This window comes from Castor canadensis, chromosome 5, assembly GCF_047511655.1.
Source record: "Castor canadensis chromosome 5, mCasCan1.hap1v2, whole genome shotgun sequence".
NCBI classification, from domain to species: Eukaryota; Metazoa; Chordata; class Mammalia; order Rodentia; family Castoridae; genus Castor; species Castor canadensis.
The window spans coordinates 62,995,280-63,012,030 of NC_133390.1; the positions used below are offsets into that span (position 1 = coordinate 62,995,280).

At 35.5% G+C, this 16,751-nt stretch overlaps 1 protein-coding gene across 18 annotated transcripts in view; it reads right to left on the reverse strand.

Annotated features, from left to right (window-relative positions):
• Positions 1-16,751, reverse strand: part of Zbtb20 (zinc finger and BTB domain containing 20) — an 815,899-nt gene that overhangs the window by 238,119 nt on the left and 561,029 nt on the right. For 2 of the 18 annotated variants that reach the window (XR_012447944.1, XR_012447942.1), the window contains exon 10: positions 9,919-9,963. The exons of the other annotated variants lie outside the window; for them this stretch is intronic. The gene's annotated coding sequence lies outside the window, so the exon portion shown is untranslated. The remainder of the gene's footprint in view (positions 1-9,918; positions 9,964-16,751) is intronic. 18 annotated transcript variants of the gene reach the window in all.

The following is a 16,751-nucleotide window of genomic DNA, read 5'->3' on the forward strand; positions in this document are numbered from 1 at the left end:
CATTCATCACAACTGTCAGCACTTTCGTAGAAGAGTAATGACCCTCAGGCATGGGATAATGTTCCATAGGGGACTTATGAATGCCACTGCCAAGCACAGAAATTGATCGGTTTTCAGTGGGGTAGGTATGCACATCATGAAAGACCTGCACTTAGTCACTAAATTACAACTGCTGTTTACTTCATATACAATAAAGCCCAGGTTAGGGAGCCACAGACCCTGCTGGCTTTAATTGTGCCACACATGTGAGCATTAGATTTGGGCCTGTCAGTGAGAAGGATTTAAGCAGCTTGAAAACTCAAAGTTGGATTAGAATCATTCAAAAATACATTGGGAGATAACATAGGAATTGCTGCCTTCCACTCCTTTTTCTTCTTCTTTTTTTATCCTCTATCAGTGGAACATCTCACATCCAATATAAACACATTTAAAGAAAATCAGAATAGGTATGCTAGTGAAAAGTTAACTGCTTATATTTCCTTCTTGTGGGCTTTTCTCTTCCACTCTGAATTTGCTCACACATGGTTTCGACAAGCTAGGATAAAAGATGAACAGTTGTGTGGTATGAACTCATGATTTTCAAGTATCTCCCAAAAGGCCTATTTCTACTTCTAACCAATATTACCTTTGCTTTTAAATTCTTCCCTCTTTCTAGTCTCATCTCATTTACTGTCAAATCTCCTTAGAGATAGGATTCGTTGTACCCTGTAGACTGTTCATATCTTGGCAAATGCTCTGTGAATATGAAAGCTTCATCCCATCTCCCTTAGTTCTTATAGCAGTGCTGTATCTTCAGGGATTTGTGGTCTAGAAGGGGCACCACATTTTTTCAAATTTTGTAATATTATTTTCTAACACACCTATAATTTTCCTTTTTTTGTTTACTACCTTGATAGCATAAAACATTTAACGACTACAGCTTATTTTTTAGTACATTTTGGGACTACTGTTACTTCATTTATTCACAATTTTTTATGCTCTCGTCCTTTAAGAGGGTAAAGTAGAGCCTAACCTGAAGGGAAAATAAAAGGTAACATTCAGGATATAGCATCCACACTGTCATTAAACACCAGGTAATATTGCTGTGGAAATTGTTTTCCAACCTAAATGAGTTGGAATAAGTGAAGGAAACCAAACTGTTTATAGTGACTCCTTCTATTTTAAGAAAATTTATTAAGATATGAATGACCCTTATGAAGTCATTACAATTAGGAGAGTCTTTGCCACTTAGGAATTCTCTTTTATCTTGTCAGTACAGGCTTATGCCCAACTTAACCATACTTTTGGCATTCACAATATTAATATTTCTAATGATGAGATTTAGATACTTTCCTGGGAAGAGAAACTTACAATTAGATTTTACTAATTAATGAAATACACAAAGAGACAATGAAACTGGAAGCTCTTAGTATAATGTGTGGAGGAAGAAATCTTTTTTGAGAACCAGGAATGTTCTAGAAGACAATCAGAAAAATGAGATGGTAAACTGAGCAAAGTGACCTTTGATGTAAAGTGTCAGATAAAAATGTCAATCCAATTCAGGACTGGATACAAAGGGTCATTGTGTCTCTGAGCAGAGAGGTATTAAGTTACCTGATTATCTTCCCTGAAAGAATGCATTATGTTTAGACACGTTTATTACTTGAAAGATACAGACAAATCAGGGAAGATTAACAACCAGTTTTATTAGGAGTTAGCAGAAGAGCTGGTGTGAATTGCACTAGTTATTAAGAGTTCTGTATTCTCTTCTGAGCTTTGATATGATTTCACATGCAAATAGTCATTCTCGAAATTTAGATAGGATAATTTATATTCTGCTTCCTAGAGGAAGGGCAGTTTGGGAACTGAAGGAAGGGGAGTATTTAAAATAGTATAAGGTTTGGAGGAACTGGAGGGTAGAAAATTCTATTACAGGATTTTTCTACTTCTATTAAAAAGCAACAACAGCAACAATCACCAGTTGTTAAGCTTTCATTTAAATTCAGCTCAGTACATTAAGTATTTGTAATATATGTTTCATATATAGTCCTTAACTGTTTTTGCTCCCCAGAATAAGGCTACTATTCCATGATACTATACTGTTATGCTTATGCTTTTCTGGGAATATCATTTGCAAAGTCATTTTAGGAACTCTGTTGGATGTGAAATCCAACATCATGACTGTAGGTCAGTTACCCTTAATGATGCAATTTCTCCTGTCTTCATACTAACCCTGGAGTCGTAACCTACAGTCTCAGGGATGCCTCCCATCTCTTGCCTTCTGAATGACTGTCTAGCTATATTTTTCATACATAATTGCACACTTAGTAATATGCATAATTTATGAATATCATGTAGAAATGTTTAATGGAAATTTTTAGTTTGTTAGTGAAAATAAGTTGTCCATAAGCTAACAATAAATTACTGTTTTCATATAGGCCATTATTTCTGGCTGTGTTTCTTATGATATGTCATTTATTAAAGTATTTCAATTGATTTACAAAGAATAATTGAACTAAACTTCTCTTAAGCAATATTAGTTTCTCATTAAAGTCCCCAAAATATTATACTAACCGTATCCCCCATCTTAGTCCTTTAATTCATCACAGAATTTCTTTCTTTCTTGAAGTTTGTTCAAATTACAGTGCATATTCACCCCATTCTCTGTAGTGATAGTCTCTATGGACTACTTTGAGGGGTAAATAGTGGTAAAGAAGCAGGACATTTAAGCCTGTATTTTGAACAGGCACAAGAATCTAGATGATGTGATCTTGGACAGTTTTTTAGAAACAGAGGAGGCAGGTTTGTGATGAATCTTAGTAAAATGGGCTCAGATTCTCAATAATTCACTTACCAATTGAGGTTTTTGGATGACTTTCTCAGTTACCTTAACAATTCTCCTACCTTACCCACAAATAATATTGCCGCATTTGCAAACATTATTGGACTGTGCTCACACTTCCTTTTCCTCTTCCTTTTATGAAGAATGTTTTTAGGTCAAAACACAAGCCTTTACATGACCAAAGACATAAGGGATGCTACACTTCATAAATCAGTTTCTGCTTTCTTCATTGCTCAACATGAGATGTTTCCAGTTCTCCATGAGACACCACATGACACGCCAGGTGACTTGCTGTCTTCAGCTTTAGACTTGTTTATTATTTGGGATTGCTTCCTTTTTGCTTCTCTATACCTCATTTTCTATAGAGCAACTACAATAATTTCTTTAAATGTGAAATTAGATCCTACTACATAAATCTTCAATGTATACCTGCTCTAACTAGAATGAGATTCAAACTTCTCTCCATGACATCTGCACGGTATCATTCCCAATCCATTTTCTTATGGTACTGTGGTTTGAACTCAAGGTCTTTGAACTTGCTAGCCAAGCACTCTTCCACTTGAGCCACACCTTCAGGTAAATCCTGACTTCTTTTCTGACCAATCTCCAACATATTTCTCCTCACTCAATGACCTTTCATAACTCACATACCTAACTCATTTGCATCTTTATGGCTACTAGTCCAATTTTTCTAAAATGATTTTTTGACAGATCTTTATGTGGCTGATTTTTGGCACCATTCATGTTTCAGTCAAGTGTCATATCTTTATATGCATCTCCATTTGTGTACACTTTTACTTTCCTCATTTCCCTCTTCAGAGTTTACATTTATATATGTATTAACTAACTCTCCTAACTGTGATGTTCCATGAGGAAGGGAAGATCATGTGAGTCCTGCTCACTACTACATTTCTAATTCCTAAAACAGTAGGGGCTCAACAAATGTTTGCTGAATGAATGAATAAATGAATAACTAAATAATTTTAAAGAGAACAATAAACAAGAGCAATAGCAGTGCTTTTCATTCTGATGATTCTTTAAATATACCTCAAAATGTTTTAAAAGCAAATAGGTACTTTCTGAGCACATTAACATCAAAAGTACTAATTTTAGTAATTAAAAGTCAGGATACTAGTATACATTAATGGCTGGTCCCAAATCATGTGCTAAATAAGAATTTTCCAATTCTAGTCTTAAATCTTGCTAGTACGGTCAGTTCTGCAGTGTTTTTCTTAGATCACAATTACAAACTGGAGAATTAATCTGAGGTTCACTGATAGGCTTGAGGGGAGCATTTGAATAAATATTACATCCTTTTTTGGGGTAGAGGTTAACCATTTTTATCAGATCATCAGTGGAAACCATTAATCAAGAGGTCAGGAATCTCTTTAAGCAATACCATTGTAAAACAAGTTATTCTTTTCTCCCTAGGTAGACTGGAAGCCTCCTGGCTGTGAAAATCATAGCTGTCTGAGTTTCTATATTCTCCTCTCCAGCCCCTCTAAAATGATTTTTCTACAGATCTTTATGTGGCTGAGTTTTGGCATCATTCAAGTTTCAGTCAAGTGCCATATCTTTTATGCCATCTCCAGTAAGGTATACTTTTATTTTCTTCATTTCATTCTTCACAGTTTACATTTATATATGTATTAACTAACTCTCCTACCTGCGATATTCCATGAGGAAGGAGGATTGTTTGAGTCCTGCTGGCTCACAGGCTGGCTAGTTTTTCTTGGAGATCATGGAAAGAAAGATGTCTGGTCCAATAAAGTACAGAAGAGGAGGGAGATATCTTTCTAACTGTGTTCTTGATTAAAGGAAAATCCACTGAACTCAGCTGGTGTTGGTAGTATTCATATCTTAATTTTAGGTATGTTACTGTAGCCTTGAAGATTACATAAAACAGTGAAAAACTGATTATTAGGTACTATACAGATAATAGAAGAAAACATACAATTCTAAGTTGTAAATCAACTTTTATATTTATCAGCTTTGATGCAATGTTTTTGTGGTCTATTTTAAATTTTCTTTTTCTATGAAAGACCAATGAATACAGTATTCTTTTGAATAAGTGATCAAGACATACTGTATATTTTTTGACCCGCTGTCAGAGCAGAGTTAAAACTGAATTTTTACCATTGAAAATGCCAGTATTACTATGGTAAGTAAAAAGGGAAGTTTCTTAAGTTTTTCTAAATTTAATAATTGCTGATAAACAAGGCTCACTTTCCTTTGTAAGGTTTCAATTGCATCTGTTACTCTCCAACAGATGATAATAATAACAGTGACAATAACTAACATTAACTGATGGATCACTATGTGCGAGGTCTCTAAGTGTATTAGGTTTATTACCTCATTTAATCCTTTCAGCAACAGTGTCTGTGAACTAAGTATTATTTTATCTCTGTTAGAGATGAAGAAATTGAGTTAAAGGGAGGTTATTTAACTTGCTAATAAAACCAGGTATGGTAAAATCAGGAGTTGTGTCTAGAGTAATTTCTAGATCCAAGCCTTTTACTCCTATGCTATCCCATCTTTCTCTGTAGTATCAGATAAACTTCTGAGTAAAAAGACAATGGGTGGCAAACTTCAATCATTATCTTTGCATGTTTGGGTGATGCATATTTTCCTTTACAGCTTTTTCGTGATTTTCATATTGTCACTTCTTTTAAATATTACACAAAATACACACCTGCATCCTCTAATTTGCTAAAATACCTTTAGCCAGTTGGAATATAATCCCATTTTAATTGAAAATAAAGTATTTTATTAGCCTAACCTCTTCATGACTCTAAAATTTATTAATCTTAGGAAAAATTAATCTTAGTTTTAGAATCCTCATGAAGAATCTTAGAAAGTTTAAATGAGTTTACACTGGGCATATTGGACCATATAAAATTCTCATTTCTATAGGTCAAAAATCATCAAATATTAGCAAAGTCAAATGGCTTAACCACTTAGGTGTTAACTGCTACAGTTGCTAGAGAAATAATTCACACTCAACACCCTGCAAATATTTCTACTCATGTGGAATGTACTCCTGGTAAGTGATGCTAGAGGGTTGAGGTTGAACTTGCCCTTGACTTTACTGTATACTACATAGGCTTTCTTAATTCTTACCATCCTTGCAAATGATGCCACAAAGAAATCCTGGGAAATGGGCCTTAGATGGTTAAATTCATAGAGGTTTGTTGTTCTTCTCATACTCTGATGCACTTTTAACTGGGCAACTTTTAACTAGGTACCAAGTCTGTGAAGTAGGTTCATGGAGACTGTATCTGTTTCTTTTTGCTGCTATAACAAATTCAAACTTAATGTCTTAAAAAAGCACAACTTGTTAGAGTGCTGGAGGCCAGAAGTCCTCTAAAAATCAAGGTGTTAGCAGGGCTGCATGCTTTCCAAAAGAGAAAGGGAGAACCCTCTTTTCTTTGACTTTTTAGCTTCTAGAGGCTGCCTATATTCCTTGGTTCATGCTTTACTCCTTCATCTATAAAACCAGAAATGTAGCATTTTCAAATCTCCCTCTCTGACCTTTGCTTCTACATCATATCTCCTTCTCTGACTTGAATCATTTTGTCTCTCACTTTCCTTTAAAAGGATCGTATGGTTACATTGGGTCTACTCAGATAATCTAGGATACCTTTAAAAATCTGAAAAAATTCTTAATCATATCTGCAAAGTCCCTTTGCCATCTAAGGCAACATAGTTACAGGTTCTGAGGATTAGGATGTGGATTTCTTTGGGGGCCATTATTCTGTCAGTAGGACCAAAATATTCTAGGTACCCAAATTTCAAATAGCAAATAAGACAGTATTTTATTATTTCTTGAAACCTCATCCCATGGCAAACTGCATAGACATTTTTACACATATCAGCATAATATTACAACTCTCCAGCTTCTCTTTTGGTACAAGTTTGTAGATCAAACCCCTTTACTTGGTTTTAGTTAATCCTATTTATATTTCAACTTGTCTATTTTGCAGAATTCATACTGCTTGTCTCAGTCAAAGACTTACTAATGTGGTGTTTCAGTACTTCTTTCCACTAACTCTAGGATTAAAAGGTACATGTTTTTAGCTGAGGACCAACCAGGATAGAGTCCCAGTACTTTCTCACCACATCTTTCTTGAGCTCTTCTTTAGGTACTCTATACAATCTGTCTCAATAAGCTAGCCAGTATCTGTGGGTGCTAAGATGAACAACTGTACCATGTGAAATTCCTACCCTTGGCATCTTGCTGGGTAAACCCAATCAAAATGCCTTCATTCTTTTCTCACCTAAAATATTTGCTTCTCTGACCTACATCTCCCCTGCCCAGTGTTTCCAGTGAACACTAGCCCTTAAACATTTACACTCCATCAGTACAGGCTTATCATAACAGCATAACATCCTTGTCCTGCTGGAAACTATTCAGCATCCAGAGGACCATCTTTATGCTGATAACACTAAAATATAAAATAATGCCAACAGCTGGTGCTACAAATGGCTTTTAAAAACGATGTTCATTCACTAAAATTCCTCTTGCTACTTTTGACATGAAACACGCAGTCTCTAATTATTCTGATCAAGACGGTGAAATACAAAAACAAACTTTAATTGTGTTTAACAGATATTTAATCAGGACTCACTGAACTACAGATTAAAGCTGAAATTCATAAACCATAATTACCCGATTGTCGCAATCTTTTGGTCCACATTCTCCTTCCGTCTGGGCGTCTGGCACCTTGCCCCGAATTTCTTTTACTGTCTTCTCAGCTTCGTTACTGTTCATGTTTTCCAGCAGAGATTTAGCACAGATTACAAAATATCTGTTCTTGGCAACTTTCTTCATTAGCTTTTTTTTCCCCCTTGCAAAAAAGTTTTTTTTTTTTTTTTTCCTACTGAGTAGCTGGAGCAGGCATACATTTAGGGTGCTTTGATGACACAAACTAATTATATAGCCATCAGTAGATAATATGGTAGCAATAACTAGAGTTATTATAGTTATCACATAGGTATCATGAGATTTCTCCAGTATACCGTGTGGTGTGTCCCAGTGACCATGTAATTGCCTTATGTCACTAGTACATTGTTTTATGGAAAATGCTTCTCTCTCACCCTAACAAAATCTTTTCTGCCACATTAGGAAAAAAATAAAAGTGGAATTCTTAAGTTCTCATTTCCAGTTCTGCTCACTTTCAGTGAGATGTTGTCATGTGAATTTAAGGGAAACACCTGTCCCCTCCTGAAAATTTGCTTTTACACCAAGTAAAAGGAGCAATTGTCTTTTGCTTCATTCCACCCAGGTGAGACAAGTAATTACCAACAATACATACATTTTCTCTTTTGTTTTTTTTAAAAAAGCTAAGAAACAAACTAAAACCTACTACCACTACCCCCCAAAACCACCCTATTTACTTAGGATTTGTTTGGTCTGGCACTTCCCCCCTACTCTTTCCTTTCAAATCTCAGTCACTCACATTTGTTTTTCCTAGAATTATGGTGTAAATCATTCTTAACAAGCTAGCTTGAAACTTCTCTCACTCAGTGGAAACACAAAACGCCACTGTAATTGAAAGATAGAACTGCAAGCGTGGAATTCTTTCTATCCAGTTCTTTTGGGTCACCTTCAGAAGGACACGCTGTTTCCCTTGCCATGTGGTAACCCCTGTGTCATACAGTTTGGATAACATCACAGATCAAGGCAAGAGGATAAAGAGAAGGTACTGGGGAAAGAAGAGGTGGGTGGTTCCTTTATTCCCCCCAGAGTGGCACACAACCCTATGAATCAAGCACTGTAGTTGCTACCTACTTATCTCATGTTTATGGCTTGAAGTCTGACCTCACTAGGACCTTTAGATATGACATAGCATCTGTAGTTCAGTTTAAAACAGGATGTAGTGATTTCCTTTGCAGCACAAGTTAAAAGCTATTTCCAATTCTACTTTTATTAGTTGCCTCCTAATTTGAGAACTACCCATACAATTGTACACTTAGCTCAAGTTGGGGTAAAAATCACCTCCAGATTTAAAAGGGCCAGAAACATTGCTATCCTATCCTGGAGCACTGTTCTTCAATCACATGCTTCCTCTAAATACAGCTGACAGCCTTTGAGATGCAAAATGCATCACTTCAATGTAGTAGAGGTCCCCTTCACTGCATTGCTAAATCTATTTAGCAGAATCTTTTTGGAATAATCTGTCCCTAGACTTTAGGATGCGCAGTGATTTTAGGCATTTTAAGCTAACGATAATGGTTAGTGCTGAGAACAGATGTACCTGGCTGTGATGTGATCTATTCCAGTAGGCTTTTCCGAGCTGTTCATTCCTATTGACTTAGCATTTTATGTCTCTGCTTTTGCCTGGTGTGATGGTTGCATAGGGGTGTCATGTGTGTATTTTCCTGATGTGTGATGGCTGCACAGGGGGCTGTGTGTATTTTCTCAGTGCAATGGCTACACAGGGTGTTGCGTGTATGTGTTTGCCTGGAGTTATAGCTGCACATGTTATTGTGTGACTTTCCTCTTCCCCATTTGATGCTTGCTTGCTGGGTCCTGTGTGTATCTTTTTCTTGGTGCAGTGGTTGCATTCGTTGCTGTGCTAATGACGGACATTTCTAGCAATTATCTATCTACGGGGTCCTGGGGAAAAAACTGCAGTAAAATCAATAAACAGTGCTAGACAGGCCCTTGTAAACATGAAATGACACCCATGCATAAATGTCTTTTCCTACTCTCACATGTTAAAATCCAAGTGCTGTTACCTTATTGGCATTGGGATAAAATTTCTATGGTCTTTCCATTTCTTTCATATATTGCAATCATTTGGGAGACATTGAGATTACTGCTGGTTGGAGGGCTTTTATACATGAATCTATCTTAATAACATTTTCAGTACATTGTCCTACACATCACCTCTTAAACTCCATCCTGACTTGCTCTGGTATAATAGCTGATATTCTGAAAGTGAATATGCCTTTCATTTATTCCTGCAGTCTCACCAAACCCTCCTCACATGCCTCCTATCTCTCTCTCTCTCTCTCTCTCTCTCTCTCTCATACACACACACACACACACACACACAGGCACACATACACACACACAAAACCCCTTCTCTTACCTCTCTCTAGTCTCTCTGTATCCCTCCTGTGTTCACCAAATGGAACTGACAAAGAAAAGAACCAATGAGGTTAAAATCTTTTGAAACCCCTGGAATACAGATGAGCTGGGAGGCATCTGGAAACAAAACCAGACACTTGAAATCAAAGAGACAAGTAAATTACTATCCTAATCTAGGAAGAATAACTAAAGGTGTCAGTGGGGTTCCATTGATAGCACTTGGCCAGGGGCCAGAATGCCAAGGGTTCAAACTCCACACCAGCTTTGGGCTCAGGCCCAATACTTGCCACTGCAGGGCACAGCAGCATACATAGCAGTGTTAAAGATGTCAGCCTTCTGCAGAGAGGTTAAGTCTAAGTCCTCCTGCCTGTTTGTCAGTGTACTCTGGAAGGATGCAGAGATAACCAACCCTAGCTTCCTCTCTGGTGCCCTTCTCAATAGGGAAGGCTGTGGAGGAGACAGTGCTCAGCAGCAGTACTTGCTAATATCAGTATTACGCAATGAGTGAAATGCCCCTTAGATCATGAGGCTATTTGAAGGAATAAATCATGTGCAAGACAATCCAGTTGCACCCTCTCCCCACTGAAAAAAAAGAAAAAAAGAAAAGGAAAAAAACCTGGTGTCTATCCTAAAGATTCTTCCATCAATGCAAAAAGCTAAGTTTGGAAACCTAAAACCATGTGTCTAAAAGAAAGGAAATGTTTTCATTGGAACAGCTTACATGTCTGGTACACTTGCATAAAAACTATTGCATAGCATTTTAGAGCTAAAATTGCTATAAAATGCTTAATACAGTAAGAATAATTATGAGATTTTGCACGCACAGCTGGTGTACAACTGAAGTCTAAGCCACAGATTCAATGGAGCATGGGAAAACCATTTATAAAAATTCCTGGTATGCCAGTTTAACTCACCATCAATGGCCTATCAGCACTTCCTCTATTCTTAGGTAGGTAAGGAAGATATTTTCCTACCAAATGCTATACTTCTGTCATGGATGTCATTAATACTTTTAAACAGGACATAAACAGCATGAACACAAGCTTCTCCACTGAGCAACGATGTTACAAAGTCAGTAAATAATGCACCAAAATATCAAATGATTAAATCTACTTGCAGCTCTCTTTAAAAAAAAAACAAAACCAAACCCTCCTTCCTTCTATTTTTTTTTACCACATCTTGTCTTTTCTCTACTTTCCTGAGATACAAATGCTTAGGAGGATTCCAGGTACTCAGGACCCATGCCCCTGCCACAGCCCACTTGGCCCTGCCTTCCCTGGTATAGTGCCCTGAGGACAGAAGTCTTTCTTCGATGTTCCTCCAATCAAGTTACAATTCTTTGTTTCCCATTCTTTCGAGTTCAAGCTAATAATCACTTAAAAGGGAGCTAAAGTAATTTATATGAGTCTTTAATGGTTAATAACAATTCAATATAATTTATATCTTAACGAAAAATACTGAATTTAGGAGTGAGCTAATACTCTTTTTATTGTGGTCTTTTATGGGGTATGAGAAAATGCCATAATAGGTGAGATGGTTCTAATCTCAGACATTATAACCTGGATGCTCCATTGCACTGTTTTGGTTATTGGAAGAGAAGCTACTGTGGATATAGGAAAACTCCCAGGGGGATGGACAGTGAAGGAACGCAAAGACAACATGGCACATTATAAATTGAACTGAACCAGAATCAGGAAACTCAAGTTTCAGTATCAGTAAACCTGGTCACCAACTACATTGGTATAATTTAGTTTGTTCAGCTCTTGGATTAGGAAATCTCTATGGTTTCTTGGCTCTGATATAGCATGGTTCTCAGGTCAGTTAGCTCTCCTGGCTTAGCTACTTCCTTCAGTTAATAATTAGTGGCCCTGAGTAAAGATGGCTGTCATTTTACATGAAGCCAACCTAACTAAAGAGGTACTGATGCGTATAGGCAAGCTTTGAGCTCTCTGCTATCACCTGAATTTACAATTTTTAAGCTAGTTTCTTAATGCTAAGCAGATATTTTCTTAGCATTTTTGTTTCTCCTCATTTATTAAATTCAACAAATATTTAATGAACACTTTCTATACATGACCCATAGGGTTGAACAGGGCACCATCTCTCTCTCTCTCTCTCTCTCTATCTCTCATACATTCACACACACACACACACACACACTTCTATGTATAAGTACGTACACTTCTAGAACTATGAAAGTATAGAAATAGGAGAAATTATATTTATCTGACCCACTCAAAGTACTGTGGTCTTCAACAAAAGAATATGATAATAATTTGTCATGGCAAAGTTTACTCATTCAATTATGCACCTCAATAGCATAAAGGGTATATTTCTCAATATGTATTTTGAAGTCATAAATTTGCACTGAGGGAAACAATTTGGGAGGACTGATGATAATAAAAATAAAACAATCATTCGCTTCTGTAGGAATCTTGATAATCAGGCCCTAGGATAAAATCTGTGGTTCATATAAATAACTTCTGGGAAAGTAAGATCACAAAATGTTTTTGTTTCTTTTTTTTATTTCCTGAATTAATAATAATATCTGTCACTTGTTGAGTACATGCTAAATGCCAGACACTTAAAATGCATTATTACTTATGATAACAACTCTGTCTTATAGATATTATTACCCTCCCTTTAACTGCTATGAAAACCTGGGCTCAAGAAGGTGAACTAACTTGTCAAAGATAATTTAGACAGTGTGCATAGTTAGGATTTAAAGTCTGATTTTGTTTATGCTACATAGCTCCATAACCACTTTTTGGTTCTGCAAATTGAACTTTAAAAGATCTTGCTTAAATACTTTGTTAGCAAGCGAGGAACATTTTTTCATTGCATTACATATAACACAAGGAAAACAGGAGATGGTTAAGGTTTTTTTTAAGTAGATCTGGCTGTCTTCATATTTATTTGCATTGAGATGAATAATTAAATTTGGGGCTCAAAAGCAAAGTAAGAGAATGAGCTATTTGCTCTCTGAATAAGTATTTGTTATTAATTGATCAGACATGGATAAGGTATATTATTATAGTTATATTTGTGAGGTATGATTTACATTGTTCAACTGCATATTACTCAGTGCTGTTTTTCATTTTCTTGCACTTTGGACTTTTTGTTTTGTTTTTATGAATTTAGTCACAGTTGGTTGTATTTTGAACTTTGTGAAAATGTAATACTAAGGAAATTAAAAATGAAAAAGAAAATATTTTCAAAATGATGTAAAAATCAAATCTACCCCTTACTAATTTGATTTGTAGGAAATGGAGAACAAAGTATTGCAAACAGAATGCTTTTAAATACATCCTAATTACTTCAATGTGCAAATGCATCGACTAAATTGAAGCATGCATTTAACACTTTGCACTTCAATTGTGCTTATTCATCTAAGTTCTATAGATCACAATTCCATAAAAAATAGGAGATAGATTTCACTAGAGTTAGCCATTCCACAGTTATGGAGGAAAACCATTGTTCTAAAGTTCAAGCTTTCCTTTCAAGTTAGCTCACTTTTGGACTATGCATATCATTAGTCCAAATAATACAAAATGACTGATAATTTTCTGCAGCTACTCAGTTTTCTGAATTGACCCTGCCTTCCCTATTCTTCTCTTCTGTCCTTAGTAGGGAGAAGTGAAGGGGAAGGGCAGCAATCTCCACAGCAAAGCCACCTAACAAGGAGCAGAGTAAATTCTGGGGAATGATGCCATAGGCTGGAGGTGATCTGTGATCAAGGTGGGGATGGAGTCATGATGACATAGTTACTCAGAGCTTGGTCTGAGACCAGTTGCACTACAACCACTTGGGGAATATGTTAAAAAAGACATATTTCAGGGTTTCATTCTAGAGCAGGCCAATTGAATTAGTATCTCTTGAGGTGGAACTTAAAGATCTCCATTTTAAACAAGCTTCCCGAGTAATAATTCTGCTACTAAACCTTGAAAAGCACTGGTTTGTGTACTTTAACTCTGTGATTCTGTATCAGGTGAGAGCCCTGGTTGTGTATTCAACTCTTTCTGTTTTCAAAGATGCATATATTAGATTTAATGTTGTAGGCATTAAATCTAGCAATAATAGCAGAAGGGCTTAGCCAGGCATGATGTTGTTTGATATGCAATATCTAATCTAATCCCCATATCAGGGACTATAAAATAAGGATTACTAGTATTCCCAATTTTCAGATGAGCAAACTGAGATCAGAGAAGTTAATAAGTTGTTATGGGAGTCACACTAATAACCAAAAGAGCTCTTTAGAACTATAACTACTTTAGCTCTCAGCTCTACAGAAAAAATATGTTTTTGAAAGATGTAAGCTTAATATCATCATTCTAAAAGCTACTAAGGTTGTTTAAAGTGCAGTGTAAACACTGTATCCTTGTGGCTTTTTCCTTAAATTATATTATGGATACTAAAATGACCTAAACTGCTAATCCTTCATCCATCCATTCAGTAATCATGCAGTTTGTCAGAATCTGAGGTAATAAAGGTATAGTCATTGCCTTCACTAAATTTACAGTTCTGAAAAAGAGATGATCTTGGTGCAAATACTTGAAAAGTCAGTGGAGGCATAAGGGAGTGAGAGAGATCCATTCTCCTGGCAGAAGGGAAAGAGGGTGAGGTCTGGAAACTTTTAGTGTACTATAGCACTTTGCCATTGGCTAGTGCAGGGAATTTAGATTTTAAAGATTTTATTACTTATCCAGTTTTGTTAGTTTGTATATTTTGAACCAATAAAATTGTCTGGTTCATTCCTTCCAACTAGGTTTCTTTTTTGGCCAAATTTCTGGGTACAAAGCCAACTAGGTTGTTATGTTTATTCATTTTTACAGAGAGCAGGAAGTTGAAAATCTATTCTTGAGAAAAGTGCCTAATACATTGATCAGTAGAACTTTATTCCACTCCCCAAAAGTGACTGTGTCCTTTACTTCATTTTCATCTGTTTCAATTGCTACTATTAGATCAACAATTTTTATACACTTAGAAGTTAAAGACAATTGAAAAAATGCAAGATAATATAGGCTGACTTCTTTCTGCATGGTAAGAGATGATGATTTCACATGCATGTAGATGTGGTTCAGTATATTAATGGCAAAAGTGACAGAAGAAAATGAGGTTTTGGAATGTCAAAGTTCAAGCTGATCACCTAAGGCAAAGATAGAAGGACCCAGAAAAGAAAAAGAGAGACTCTGAGAAGTAAAAGGCAATGGAAACAAAATTACATGGTTCAGACTGGGGAAACTGAAAATCTGTATAGTATTTTCAAAAGCTGAAGAAATTGGCATTAGACATGTATTTTCTTAACTATTATCAAATTTCAGATTCATTATTTAGATTCTTGATGTTTGCTTAAAACTTTTATTTTTCTCATTATTAGAGTATTTTTAGAGCACTTGGAAAGTTTTAAAGAAGGAAAAATAAAATATCACTTAATTCCATGATATAGGGATAACTGCTGTTCACATTTTAATGTATTCTTCATTTTTGTAATTTGGGGCTATGTCAGTTATACAGGTTGTCTGTTTCTTTTGGACCAGGCCTTTTTAGTTATATTCTTTACTAATCATTTCCTTGTAAAATTATTTAAAATATCTTTAGGAATGGAATATTATGAATATTTTTGATATGCAAAGCTATATGTGGATGTTCCACAATTTGCTCAGTAATTTCTCTGATTCTGAATATTTAAAATTGCTTTCCTCCTCTTTCACTTTTGAATGGCATTATGATGAATGTTTTTTGTGCATAAAGCTTTGCTTGATATTCTATTTTCCTCAGATAGAGGCTTAGAAGAGAAACTATTGGGTCAGAGAATACATTTTTAAAGACAGATTCTTGATAATATATGCCATATTGCTTTGCAGAATTTTGTGTCAATAAATACCTCCCACTGTCATTCTGGGTGCCTGTTTTACTACATACTTACCAGAATTGAAACTTATTATGTTTTACAAATCATTTCTTTGAGTACTAGTGGATTATAATAGTTTTTCATATAATTATTAGACACTTGTATTTTCTCTTTCCCAATTTCTAAAAAATATTGCTTCAGTTGTTCTTTTTGAAGTAACATATATCTCACTATCTTCATATCTTTTACTTCATCTCTGATTGTATCACTATGATCTGAATTCCCCTTACTTCACCATGAACTATGGCATCAAATCTTCCTGTCTCTATTACATACTTATTTTGTTATGATCTGTTCTGCACAATGATGCCCCAAAGTACTTTTGAAAATAATACTTTCATCACATCAGTACTGATGAAGAACCTGCAGTAGCTCCCAGTTATTTATCAACAAAATCCAACTGCCTTACAGAAAAACTCATCTCATTCTTGGGTGATTTCCTTATCAGTTCTATTGAATAACTTAGGTTATTGCTATATGGGACCTATATACAGTTAAGATTTTACATGTGAGTATTTCTATATCTAGATAGATAGCCAGCCATAATGCAGAATACCTAAACACACAAAAATGCCTTACAGAAAATGAATCTCAACTCTACATTTACCAGTGAAAAAACTGCCCTATTCAATGAATTGCTCATGGCCATAGAATTAGTTAAATGACAGAAGTAGAACTAGAAACCAAGTTTCCTGATTTTCAGTTCAATGGCTTTTAAATAGAGAATAATAAAAATCATTTTTAAAATTTAAAGAATAGAAACAGGAAGACAGTTTAATTTCAATCTGTTGTTATGTATAAAAGATTGTTAAAATCATGCCACATAGAAGGCTTGAGTGTTCTTATAACATGAATAATATGTACTTCTTATAAATCAATCATGTCATTAAAATTTCCATAAAATTTGCACATCAGCAAATGAC